The sequence below is a fragment of the Molossus molossus genome, unplaced genomic scaffold (assembly GCF_014108415.1).
Source record: "Molossus molossus isolate mMolMol1 unplaced genomic scaffold, mMolMol1.p scaffold_m16_p_10, whole genome shotgun sequence".
NCBI lineage: Eukaryota > Metazoa > Chordata > Mammalia > Chiroptera > Molossidae > Molossus > Molossus molossus.
This window is the reverse complement of record NW_023425345.1, coordinates 56,326,179-56,338,923: the sequence shown is the minus strand read 5'-3', so window position 1 is coordinate 56,338,923 and position 12,745 is coordinate 56,326,179. Positions and strand designations below refer to the sequence as shown.

Here is a 12,745-nt window from a genome sequence, read left to right as displayed (position 1 = left end):
AACATTCATTTTAATCTTTGAAAATGAATTGGGTAGATTTTAAAACACCTAAATTTATATTCATTGTTAAAGTTATTATTTTCCCATTTGTAATAAATAACTAACCTGTGGGGAGATTATTTGAAGCTATGTGAACATCCTTTTCCTTATTGATGGTCCTTGCCCGAATCAATTATTATAATGATTGCCATATGGTGATTTTAAACTTTATCATTCCTTCTGCATTTATTAAATAACATTTTACTGTAAGCAACCTTCCTTCTCTCTTAGTTATTTACTCTGGTCAATATGGATCCATGGATTCTGATTTTAGTCAGTTGGTTATATTCATTACTATCATAATTTATTTTGAAGCTAAAATTGTCCGAGATTTGGCCAGTGGGAGCTCCTTCAGGCTGGCTTCTGTGACTGTCGTTCTTTGAGCACATTCTTCTTTCCGGAACAGGATGATCAGATTTACTCTCCCAGCCCCAGCTATGAACTCAGCCATTTTGCTGAAGGACCTCTGGTTCTTTTTAGTGGGGAGTGATATTAGAACTCAAGATCTAAAAGCTAGGTGTGCTCATTGTCACTGAGGTGTCATTGCTCATATCCTTCCAATGGACAGATTGGAGGATAGCCATTTCATAAAATTCTTGCCTTTCAACATTTTATATTTGTAGATCTTTTCTCTCACCATGAGAAGTCTGGCTCCCAACAAATCAATACGTTTACTCTTTTGCTCAGTTCTACAATACACATAAACCTCTTTCAGAATTCCACACCCACATGGCTATTAACAATAGACCTACTAACTTATTAAGTCAAGTTTAACTTTGCAGTTATTTTGGTCCTCTTATTATCAGACTGAGAGAAGTGCAAATACTATAACTAAAAGTTACTTGGAGTCTTTCTTTTGCATTTTACTTTAATATGGTTGTTTCCCATTGGCTATATAGTTAAGTTTAATTGTTTCAGTTTGTTTCCAACTTTGAAGTTAAAAAATTCTTGTTGATTTAACTTTTGGCATTTTAATTATGATGTGTCTTGGTGTGGATCTCTTAGAATTTGTCATATGTGGGGCTTTCTATGCTTCCTGGATCTGGATATCTATTTCCTTGACCAGTTTGGGGAAGTTTTCAAACATTTTTTTTCTTTAAATACATTTTCTGTCCATTTTTTTCTTATCCCTCTGATTCCAATGTTAGTATATTTGATATTGTCCCAGAGGTTTCTTAAACTACCCTCATTTTTGCTGTTATTGTTACTCCTCACTTGAGGATATGTTTTCCATTGATTTTTTTTTAAGAGAGAATGGAAAGAAGGGAGGAAGGGAGTGAAGAGAGAGAGAGAGAGAAAGATCAATATGAGAGAGACACATGGATTGGTTGCCTCTTGCATGTGCCCCAACTGGGGCCAGGGATCAAACCTGCAACCCAGGTACATGCCCTTGACCAAGAATCAAACCTGTGACTGTTCAGTGCGTGGGCCAGTGCTCTAATCACCGAGCAACAATGGCCAGGGCTATCCTCATTTAAAAAAATTATTATTATTATTATTGTTATTTTTGCTGTTCTAATTGAGTATTTTCCTCCACATTGTCTTCCAAATCACTGATTCAGACCTCTGCTTAATTTAATCTTATGTTGATTCCATCTAATATATTTTTTATTTCAGTTACTATATTCTGCATTACTGACTGGCACTTTTAATGTTTTTTTTTAATTTTCTTTTTTATGTTTCCTATCTTATTGTTTAAGTTCTCATTGAGTTTATCTATGCTTCTCCTGAGTTTGTTGACTATCCCTATAACTAGTGTATTGAACTCTTTATCTGATAGATTGCTTATTTTTGTTTCATGTAGTTCTTTTCTGGGGTTTTGTCCTGGTCTTTCATTTGGGACATATTTCTTTGTCTCCTCATTTTGACTATCTCTCTGTGTTTGTTTTTTATGAGTTATGCAAACCATCAACCTCTCCCGGTATTGAAGAAGTGACCTTGTGTAGGAGCTACCCTTTTATAGATTGTGTGGCCTGGGTATCTGTAGCCAGCCAGCTGGAGCTGGTGCATGTGTGGGCCACAGGCAGTCTCAGGGGGCAAGCCTTCCACTGCTGCTGGATTGGAGACTGGCCAAAAGAAGTCCAAGGGTCTGGGACTGCCTTGGCAGACCCATTGGATTTGTAGCTGGAGTAGGCTCAGGCCTCAGGTAGTTCTGGGACAAGCCCTACCAGAACCTGGGGCTGAAGCTGGAGCAGGTGCAATCTGTAGGTAATTTGCTGGCTGTTGCTGAAGCGGGTGTGGTCTGCAGAAAGTCTCTGGTACAAGCCACACCTGGGCAGGAGCTGTAGCTAGAGCTGGTGTGAGTTGAGGGGGGTCCTGGGGACAGGTTACATGGCTGAAAGCTGGAGCTGGAGCAGGCTGCAGGGTGCTTCTGTGTGGTCTCCCTTATTTGTTGTGCACAAGCTATTCAGTCAGCATTCAGTTTTTCTTCAGGGGGAGTTTCTCTGTCTGTAGGTATAAATTCCATGTTTCTGGGAGGAGGTTAGTTCAGGGTCTTCCTATGCCGCCATCTTGGCCTAGAAACCTACTTTCATTGTTTTAATTACTAGTGAATACTTGCATGTGTGAAAGGTTTAAGCTTTGGAACTCTCAGAATGGGTTTATATGCCATAATTACCCATTGGGAACTCCTCTGGAGCAAGTTATGCAAGTCTGTTGTGCTTTAGATTTTTGATCTGTAAATGAAGTTAATAATACTTACCTTATTTGTTATTATAATGAGTAAATTAATTATGCATGCAGGAGCAACTCGATTAATAAATGGTTATTTCATTTTATTTACTCTCCACAAACCTTGTTACTCTGAACTTAATAGCTTTCATGAAAAATGTACAAAAATATACATCAGAAGAAATTAACCAAAGTGGCACAACAAAGTTATATTTCATTATAGAAAAAATGCTTTCATTTTAACTTTATACATACTAGTCATAGACAAGAGTAAAGTTTTACATGGCAAGACTTTAGCTGCCATCAACAGAGGTGAAAGGGGGTTTTGTGGTTCTTTGTTTGATTTTATATGAAGATAAACATTATTTTATTTTCTCCAAAAATATTTTTTTGAAAGTCCTTTACTCTCAAACTACCAACAGTCTATAAACATTTAAATTTCTATTTTTGAACACTCCAAGATACATGGTTGCCTCAGGATCTTTATACTTATTGTTTTTCTACTTAAAATGTCTTACCCTTAGCTCTTTACAAGGCTCATTCCTTCATCTTATACAGCTTTCTGCTCAAACGATACCTCTTCAAAAAGATCTTCTTTGACTATACTTCTCTAAAGAACATCTTGTCACTCACTTCATGACTCTGCTTTCATTGCTATTCATAACTGTTATTGATAAGTCATAATTATTAATTTTTAAATTAGAATCTAGTATTAATAAGGTTCACATCTGACTATGTAAATAGTACTTTGGTTATATTCCTGCCCATATGAGTTATATATTTTATTGACTGAAAGTATTTAGGTTCTATGTAAATGACATGCTAGATAATACTTTTCAAAAACATTATTAATGAGTTGTCTGTTCTGTGCTTTTAAGTCTTCATTCATGTTCCTGTCCAAATATATTATTAATGAGTAGTGTAGAATGTTCATTGTGTGTCTCCATTTGTGTGTTCTTCTGCCAATAAGCAACACTTAGAGAGATCTATAATGACTTCCTCCTTGCCCTTGTATCTTTTGAAAAAAAAAAATGACAATATAAAGAAGCACTTAACATCTCAGATTCTTAGTCTCTTTCCAGGCATAGGGTAGAGTGACAATGGCACTGTGATCTTTGTTCTTATTTCTGTCAAAATTCTAATATAAATAATGTACATATGAAAACAAATGTGGACTGTAATTGATTTATCTATCGGTATTCTGTAGCCATGGTTTTGTGTATTCTATTATTAAATCATGAATGGTTTCACAGTCAATTGTTTGCACATGAAACTTATACTAGATCACCAAAGTTGAAGTTGGACATTTCTACTATATTTTGCAATTACAAAAACTGGTCATTGTCCTTGAACTTTTTCAACAATAATGACATGAGAGAAAGCTAATGTGAAAAAAAATAATCTATGTAGCTGTGACCTTTAAGTGTGTTTGTAGCACTCAGGACTTTGGGAGTAAGAAGATGGTATATTGGGATAAGCAGGACAATGATTTGAAATGTCAGTTCATCAGAAAAATGAAGTAATTAGCCTGTTTCTTGATGCATGAGTTCTTTAAGTTTTCTTTTTAATGGTTTTAAACACACACACACACACACACACACACACACACACTTAGATTTAATTGGCTGGAAGGTCTTGTCACTAAGGATGATGAATGTGCTTGTCACATCATTTAACTATAAAGAGGAAAGATGTTCTCACAGTAAAAAGAAACTGTAAAGGATAATAGAAAAATTATTTAGAATGCATTTCCTATTATAAAGTATAAGAGATATTGATAATTTATAAGCTAATTGGCACTTTCAGTTTAGGGTGAAAGTTAATATGGCTGATCAGTGGGTCAAAGCTTTCAGAACATTAAGATTTGTTGGACTACTTAATTATTTTCTTCTTTCTTTCTTTCTTTCTTTCTTTCTTTCTTTCTTTCTTCTTTCTTTTTTTCTTTCTTTCTTTCTTTCTTTCTTCTTTCTTTCTTCTCTTCTCTCCTTCTCCTTCCTCCCTCCCTCCCTCCTCCTCCCTCCCTCCTCCTTCCTTCCTTCCTTCCTTCCTTCCTTCCTTCCTTCCTTCCTTCCTTCCTTCCTTCCTTCCTTCCTTCTTTCTTTTCTTTGGGTACACCAAACCCGGGACTTTCTGGTCCTCAGGTCGATGCTCCAACCGCTGAGCCAAACCGGCCAGGGCATGTGTTTCTAATGAAAAGTTATTTTTGCTCCCTCAGTTCTCCATGAACATGATCATGAATTCTTAGTATGTATTTTGAAAGATAAAGGAATGGATGCTTTTGTGTTCTTTGTGAAACTATGTGCTTAAGTATCATCTTAACTTCAAATTTAAGAAACATCCCACATAATATTTAATATGCACTATGAACATTTACATTTCTTCTCCAAAAGTATACATGACATTCATTGGGACTTCTTAGGTTAATTTTACATTAACTTGATGTAAAATCTTGATTTGTTATATCTTGAGTTTCACAAGAAGTGCCAGAATACAAAAGTTCAAGAAATATATATATATATATATATATATATGAAATTGAGAACATTTCCTTTTTATTTCTTTTCTTCCCTGCTGATTCCATCTCTATGTTGATACTATTTGGGGTCTGAACTCCACTTGTCAATTATTTTTAAATTTAAAAATGTATTAAACTTAATCATCTCAGTGGTCTTCGCTCATTTGTATTTTTAAACTATGTTAATAGATTCATTTTTTGAAATCTGAGAATAAATTGTCTACTACTTTTTTCTATATGGTTTTGTAGCAGTATATTTTCAGAACTTCCATGTATGAAAACAATTTTATGTTGCCTTTATAAACAATTAGTAGTTTGGCTGGATATAAAAAATGAAGATTTAGAGACTTTTCTCAAAGCTTTAATGACTTTGTCTGATGTCTTCTTATGTCCAATTCACTGATGAGAAACCTTGTGGCAACCTGTTTCTTGCTTTTATTTAGATAACACTTTCTTGGTCCAGAAAAGTTTAAGATATTCTATATAAAATGGATGTTTCTTTTCATATGCTATTTAATATGCTGTTTTATTTTAATTTGAGCAGTATTAGAAGCACTCCAAAGAGGCTATGTGAATTTTTTCCTAGCACATTTTTTAAGCCTAGGATGTGTCCCATTGTTTCTTTAACTAAATCTCCTTCTGGTATTCTGTGGCTATTCAGTAAACATAAATGACGTCCATCTATTACTTCATTTATTAAAAATAGGACCCAGAGCCCGCTTGGTGACACCTGACATGCTGCTGTCACCCTATATCTTGTAAAGCCAGACTAAATAATCTGCCAAAAGTTGTCTGCTATGAGACATCTACATTGGTAAGGAAATTATTTTCCTGGCTATCGAAGTGCCATAACAGCACATGGAATTAGCAAAAGAAAAGAAATAATGGAGCATATTCCACTCACATGTGGCTGTACCTGTGACACACGTTTGTAGGCACTCTGAGGACTCTCGGAAATAATTTGCATATACTTTCAAAGGGGCCATGTTCATTTTGGGTGGTAGCAGTGGGGGTGATGGTGGTGAGAGTGCCACTGAAATTTGGGAATTGAATGTTAATGTGACATTATTGGAGTGGGAATTTATAGATAAGCCAAGGGAGGAGGCTAGAATGGTAATGGATTGGAATTGAATTGGAGACATTGGCTTGAATTCATGTTTAGCTTAATATAAACAGAGAAGGTTAAATATAGAAATATTTATAGATACATGTTACATGTGGTAGGATATACAAAAATATATTTCTTTGCTTTGTCAGTTGAGGAACTAAAAGCAGGGACGTCCCAGTAGCAAGGAGCATGTCTTGCACCTAATCTTGTTTTTTTTTTCCTTTTTTTAATCCCCACCCAAGGATATTTTTTCCACTGATTTTTTTTTTTTTTAGAAAGAGTGGAAGGGAGGGAAGGAAGGAGGAGGGGTGGGTGGACATGAGGGAGAGAGAGAGAAAGAGAGGGAGAGACATTGATGTGAGAGAGACACATTGATTGGTTGCCTCCCACACATGCATCGACTGGGGCTGGGGACCAAACCTGCAACCCAGGTACATGCCCTTGACTGGTAATCGAACCCAAGACCCTTTGGTTTAAAAGTCAATGCTCTTAACCACTGTGTCACACCAGCCAGGACCCAATATTGGTTTTCAGTATCATTCTACAATCAAAACCACGTACAAATGGCTGATTCTAGAACAAGAAATGCACAGGGTGATCCTAGAGCATCTTGCAGTTCCATTAAAAAAAAAAAAAGGACGTTCTAAGAAAAGTAAAAGAAAACACATTGGTGTGTATATGTCAAAGTCACATGAAGAAGTCAACTAAAACAGTGCCCATGCTGGAACAATTTGAACAAGAAAATAAAGTAGTATTGTATTATATCCCAAAGTATAAAATAACTATCTATGAGTCCATACACATAAAAATAAAGGATTAAATAAATTGGGAAAAGGTACAACTTCCCATGCATAAGGATCCCAAATAAATTATGTAGATGCTCCACTCTATAATGGGGAACATGACTGCCCTTTCTTAAGTGTGGGCTACAGATAGTAACCTTTCAAAGAGCAGAATATGGAAAGTGGAGGCAGGGGGAGAAAAACACTTTACCGCGAAGAAATCTGACAAGCACTACCTCAGCCAGGTGGTCAGGATCAACAACAGTGATAAATAATATGTGAGATGATGAGAGGAATATGGCAGTTTTACTCTGCGGTCTTTCCCTCAAATACCTGTAATCCCAGTACAATCATGGGAAAAGCATCAGACACATTGAATAGATGAACATCCTACAAAATACCTTAACAGTGCTCTTCAAACCTGTCAAGCGCATCAAAATCAAGTCATGCCCACTGAATATTTTGTGATATCCTGAATGAGATCCTAGGACAGAAAAAGAAGGCATTCGCTTACAACTAAGGAACTAGGAATGGATTGTGGGTTTTAGTTAATAATAATGTGTTAACATGGATTCGTTGATTGTGGTACATATGCCATAGTAATATAAGATGTTACGAACAGAGGAGATGGGTGCAGGAACATGGAAACTCTGTACTGACTTCAATTTTCTGTACATTTAAGACTGTTCTAGATCTGATTGTGAGGCCTCTGGCAGGTGGAGTTTAGAAATGCTGACTATATTTCCTTTATTTTAATTGTATAATGTTTCTTTTTAAATCCTCACGTGAGGACATGCTGAGAGAGGGAGAGAGACAGAGCTACATTGATGAGAGAAAGAAACATTGGTTGGTTGCCTCCTGTCAGTATCCTGCCCGGGCATCGCACCTGTAACCTTTTGGTGCTCGGGATGATCCTCCAACCAACTGAGCTACTCTGGCTGGGCTATATAATGGTTTTTAGGCTTCCCTTTGTATCTACTGTTTGCTCTAGAAACAGTTTTTGGCCATCTGAATTGTTTTCTGAGAACGGCTGAGATAAATGAGCCTTTATATCAACCTCATACAGTTTGATAAGATGTTTATAGGAGAGAAACCCAAACTTGTAGATTTTCAGTTCCCAGTAGCTCATATTCTACATACAATCTGTCCCAGACAGTCCTTTCTGATTTTACTGACCCTTCTCGGGGACCTAGCTCTCTGTGTGAGGACTGGCAGTGCTTGAGGTCGGTAGTTCTGTGTCACCAAACACAGCTGGTGCCAGAGGGACTATTTATGAATTAATAAGGAGGGTTCCAGTACAGCCCAGTGTAAGCAAGTAACCCTGGGTAGTTCCCAGGCTCAACAATTCCTCCTCCACACCCTAGAGCTTCAACACAGCGACTTGTTCTAGTAGATATCTCAATCAATTCTCTACATCGAGCAAGATTCAGATTCGCAGAATTCCTATTAAATGGGAATTAAAATAATATTTGGCCCACAAGGCTATATAGGCTGAATGAGTACATGTATGTGGAACTTATTTTACAACTCTAAAGTGACCTGCATGTGGACATGTATAATGATTGTGTCATTTTCAGAGTTCATGGCCTCACGAGACAGTTTGTTTAAGTTGATTAACTATAACATTTTAAAAAGCACGTTCTCATGTTAAGCCCAAGTCATCTTTCCCATAATTCTGTAGTACAAAGCAGGTGAGAATGCACTCGGTCTGTGTGGCTTAGTTGGTTGAGTGTGTCCCATGCACCCAGAGGTTGCTGGTTTGATTCCTGGTCGGGGCACATGCCTGGGTTTCGGGATCCATCCTCAGCGGGGGGTATGCAGGAGGCAGCTGATGGATGTTTCACTCTCACATGAATGTTTCTCTCTCTCTCTCCCTCTCCTTTCCTTTCTCTCTAAAAAATCAGTAAAAAACATTAAACAAACAAACACAGGTGATAATGAAGTCTTACAGATGTGGGTTCAAAGAGTGGCCCTCCTACTTACTAGCCTGGACCTTGGATAAATGACATTAGGTGCTCTACTCTGATTTTCCTCACTGATACGTAACGGTGATAATCTCTGCCTTACGGGGATATTGTACGTGTGATCATACTTGTAAAAATGTGCCTAACTGAAGTGCCCAATAAATGGTAGTAGTTATTATTCATATGAGCTTTCCTTTTACTACCCAACAATAGGTAAGAGTGAAGAAGAGACCCACACCTTCCCAGCTTCCCATGGCGCTTTCAAAGATGGGTCTGAACCTCCATTTCAAAGTAATCAAGACAGAGCAAGTGGCACGTTCTGTTCCTCTGTCGTGTTTCTCACCGGGAGGACATCAGCAGGACACCTGAGGGAGGAAGACTTTCTTTGGCAAATCGTTTAGGTCTCCTAGTGGAGTTGCATCATGTAAAACATGATTTCTCCCTAATTGTCAGGAAAATGTACAGTTCTTTAAGGAGACTTGATACTAAATGGAAGGGGGATAACGTGCAGGTGGATGGGAGTCCTTTAAACTGCAATATGCAGAGCCTCTATGCTCAGATTGATCTCTGGACAACTGCAGAGGTACCATCTACATAGACAGCATGTGAATGGCGCCCTCTGGAGTTGTGCAATGCCCTGATGCTGTCTCCGCCTAACCTGCCAATAACTGACCATATATTTTATAATTACCTTTAAGGTAGAATCCCTAGATATTTGTACTTCCTTTTTTTTTTTTTTTTCAGGTTAACAGTGGATCTCAAATATAAGGGTGCATTTGTATGAGTTTTTTTTAATGGATATAACACTTCTTAAAGGAATTTTTGTTATAGTGATTTTGACCTCAGGGGCTGACTTGAAGATTGGTCTCTCTCCCTACCCCGCTCCAACCCTTGACTCCACTGTATTCTCGGGTGAATTCTCAGTCACTGCAGTGCTTGCAGATGCTTAGGAGCTCAGGTGGACTCTCGCATGCAGTGTGTATCAGGATCAGATTTAATTATCTATCAGCATTCGTTGGAAATAACAGTCTTTTACAGCTTTCCCACTGGTCAGCAAAATTATATTTGGTTAAAGAGCTATTTTCTTCTAACATGTTTACTAAGCAGGGGAGTACATGTGCACTGACCAGCATGTTTCACATTAAGGAGGGTTAGTTCCTCGTTTCTTTTTCCCAAAGATGGTCTCTGCTGTATTTTTTTTTTTTTTTTTTTTGCTACAACCTATAGTTACTCAGCTGTTTGTTGTTGTCATTATTTGTTTGTTTCTCTTAATGTTCCATTTCCCATGGGGAAATCAGAAATCACTGGTCCAGCTGAGAATCTTTGCTAAAAAAGATGGATTATATTCTCTTACCATTGTTTCATAAAAGAGGCATGAAACAAGTTACATTTGGCTACTTGAAATGTTTTTTTCATTGGATCTGGTAGTAATTTCAAATAAAGTCCAAAGTAATTTCTCTGGGAGGCCCAGGACACACTGCGGCTTTGATTGTACACTTATTTGTTGTAGCTCATTCGAGTAGAGGAAGCAGAGATGGCTTCTGAAGCCAGTTGGTTCATTTAACGAGTGGGTGCCCTTAGCATGGTGCCCAGAAGCAGCTCCGAGTTTGGATAAATGGTTGCTCTGATTGTTTCTTTATTTCTGCAGTTCTCAGATTTATCATCATTTACTAAAACTTTAGAGGGAGGAAAAGAAATACTGACAGTAGCAAAATATTATGAGATGTACACCATTTTCAGAAATGTTACTACCAAAAAAAAGCACGTCTTATAGGTAGCGTGACAAAGATGATGATGATGATGATGGAACATTTCTGGAATATTTATTATTGGAAAAGTTTATATTCATGGAGCATAGCATCTAACATGGCTAGTGTATTATGCCAAATTTTGTGTCATTTGCTTTAAGGTAAAGGAATCCAACAATTGAATTATTTCATCATTGTTCCACAATAAAGCTAAAATATTGATTTTTTTTATGAGTTAATAAGTGTTTTATTATAGTGCGGTGTGATTGGGTCACCTCACTGATGTCACAGTCATAGAGTTTGAAAGCTTTTCGATTTTTTTTTAATCCTTACCTGAGGGTATATTTTTAAACTTTATTTTAGAGAGGGACTAAAGGAGAGAGAGAGAGAGAGAGAGAGAGAGAGAGAGAGAGAGAGAGAGACATTGATGTGAGAGAGAAACATTGATAGGTTGCCTCCTATATGCACCCCAACTGGGAGTCAAACCTACCACCTAGTACATACTTTGACTAGTAATGGAACCTGCAGCCTTTTCTGGTGTACAAGACGATGCTCCAACTGGCTATGCCACCCAGCCAGGGTGGGCCCTTAGATTTTAATGTTCTGATTATACAAATGATCAGTCTGAAGTCTAGGCTAGTTGTTTCCCAGAGGTTCCACTGCTACTTGTTTTTTATAACTATATATATGCCTCTTATTTTCAGGAACATAAAAATGATAGCAGCTTATACTTACCTGGCAGGGGAGATACCATGATCACAAAGGTGGTTTTCCCAGGGTGAGGCTTATCCATTGCACTCCGGATGTGCAGATCCCTATGAGTTCCCCAAATGTGGGAAACTTGACTGCATAATTTGTGGTAGTGGGGGACTGTGTTTGTGCTCTCCCATTAAAAAAAAAAAAAAAGATAGCAGCTCACAGCAGTACCCTAAGCAGAATAAGTGCTCAGTGAATGCATGGTAGTTTGCTGTACAGTAAACATCTACCTAGAAATAAAAGTTATGCTGGTCACACATGGAGGCTGATTGCTTTTTTTAATATGATGTCAGTGTGTATTTATTTAACAATTATTTTTCGAATGCCTCCCATGTGTGAGCATAATTGATTTGCCAAAGGTGACGTAGCTATGGAGTGATGGATTCAGGATTAAAATCCAGGACTGCCTGATTCCAGAGCAGTATTGTGGGTTTTTTTTGTTGTTGTTGTTTGTTTTTTATGAAAGTACAATTGGCTTACAATATATATGAGTTTCAGGTGTACAACATAGTTATTCAACATTTACATACGTTATGAAGTGATCACCACAATAAATTTAGTATCCATCTGTTACTGTACAAAGTTGATACTATTGATTATATTCCCTATTTTGTACATTATACCCCTGTGACCTTTTTATAACTGCAAGTTTGTACCTCTTATACCCCTTCATTTAAAAAAAATTTTTTTGCTTATCTTTCTACCATGCCCCCTCAAGCAACTGTCAGCTTTTTTTTCTCTCTCTCTATTTAGGACTCTGCTTCTGTTTGTTTTGCATGTTTGTCTTCTTTTTTAGATTCCACATATAAGTGAAATCATATAGTATTCATCCCTCTCTAACTTATTTTACTTAGTATAATGCCCTCTGTGTCCATCGGGTTATTGAAAATGACAAGATTTTATTCTTGTTTGTGGTTGAGTAATATTCCTCTGTATGTATGTGCGTGTGTGTGTGTGTATGTTTATATATACATACCACATATTCTTTATACATTCATCTACCAATGAACACGTTGGTCACATCTATGTCTTAGCTATTGTGAATAAAGCTATAATAAACATAGAGTACAGCATGCTTTTTACAGGTTGTATCTATTCCAGAAGAGTAATTTCATGAATCAAAAATTATAAGAGCATGCTGTGATCTTCAACTGGCAGTGACT

At 37.2% G+C, this 12,745-nt stretch overlaps 1 protein-coding gene and 1 non-coding gene across 4 annotated transcripts in view; both read left to right on the top strand.

The window, feature by feature from the left end:
- The window catches only part of NAV3 (neuron navigator 3), a 332,922-nt gene that overhangs the window by 37,112 nt on the left and 283,065 nt on the right, over positions 1 to 12,745 (top strand). The gene's annotated exons all lie outside the window — the stretch shown is intronic.
- Positions 11,554 to 11,717, top strand: LOC118624797. Its single transcript, XR_004958466.1, has one exon. It is a non-coding gene; the product is annotated as a U1 spliceosomal RNA (small nuclear RNA).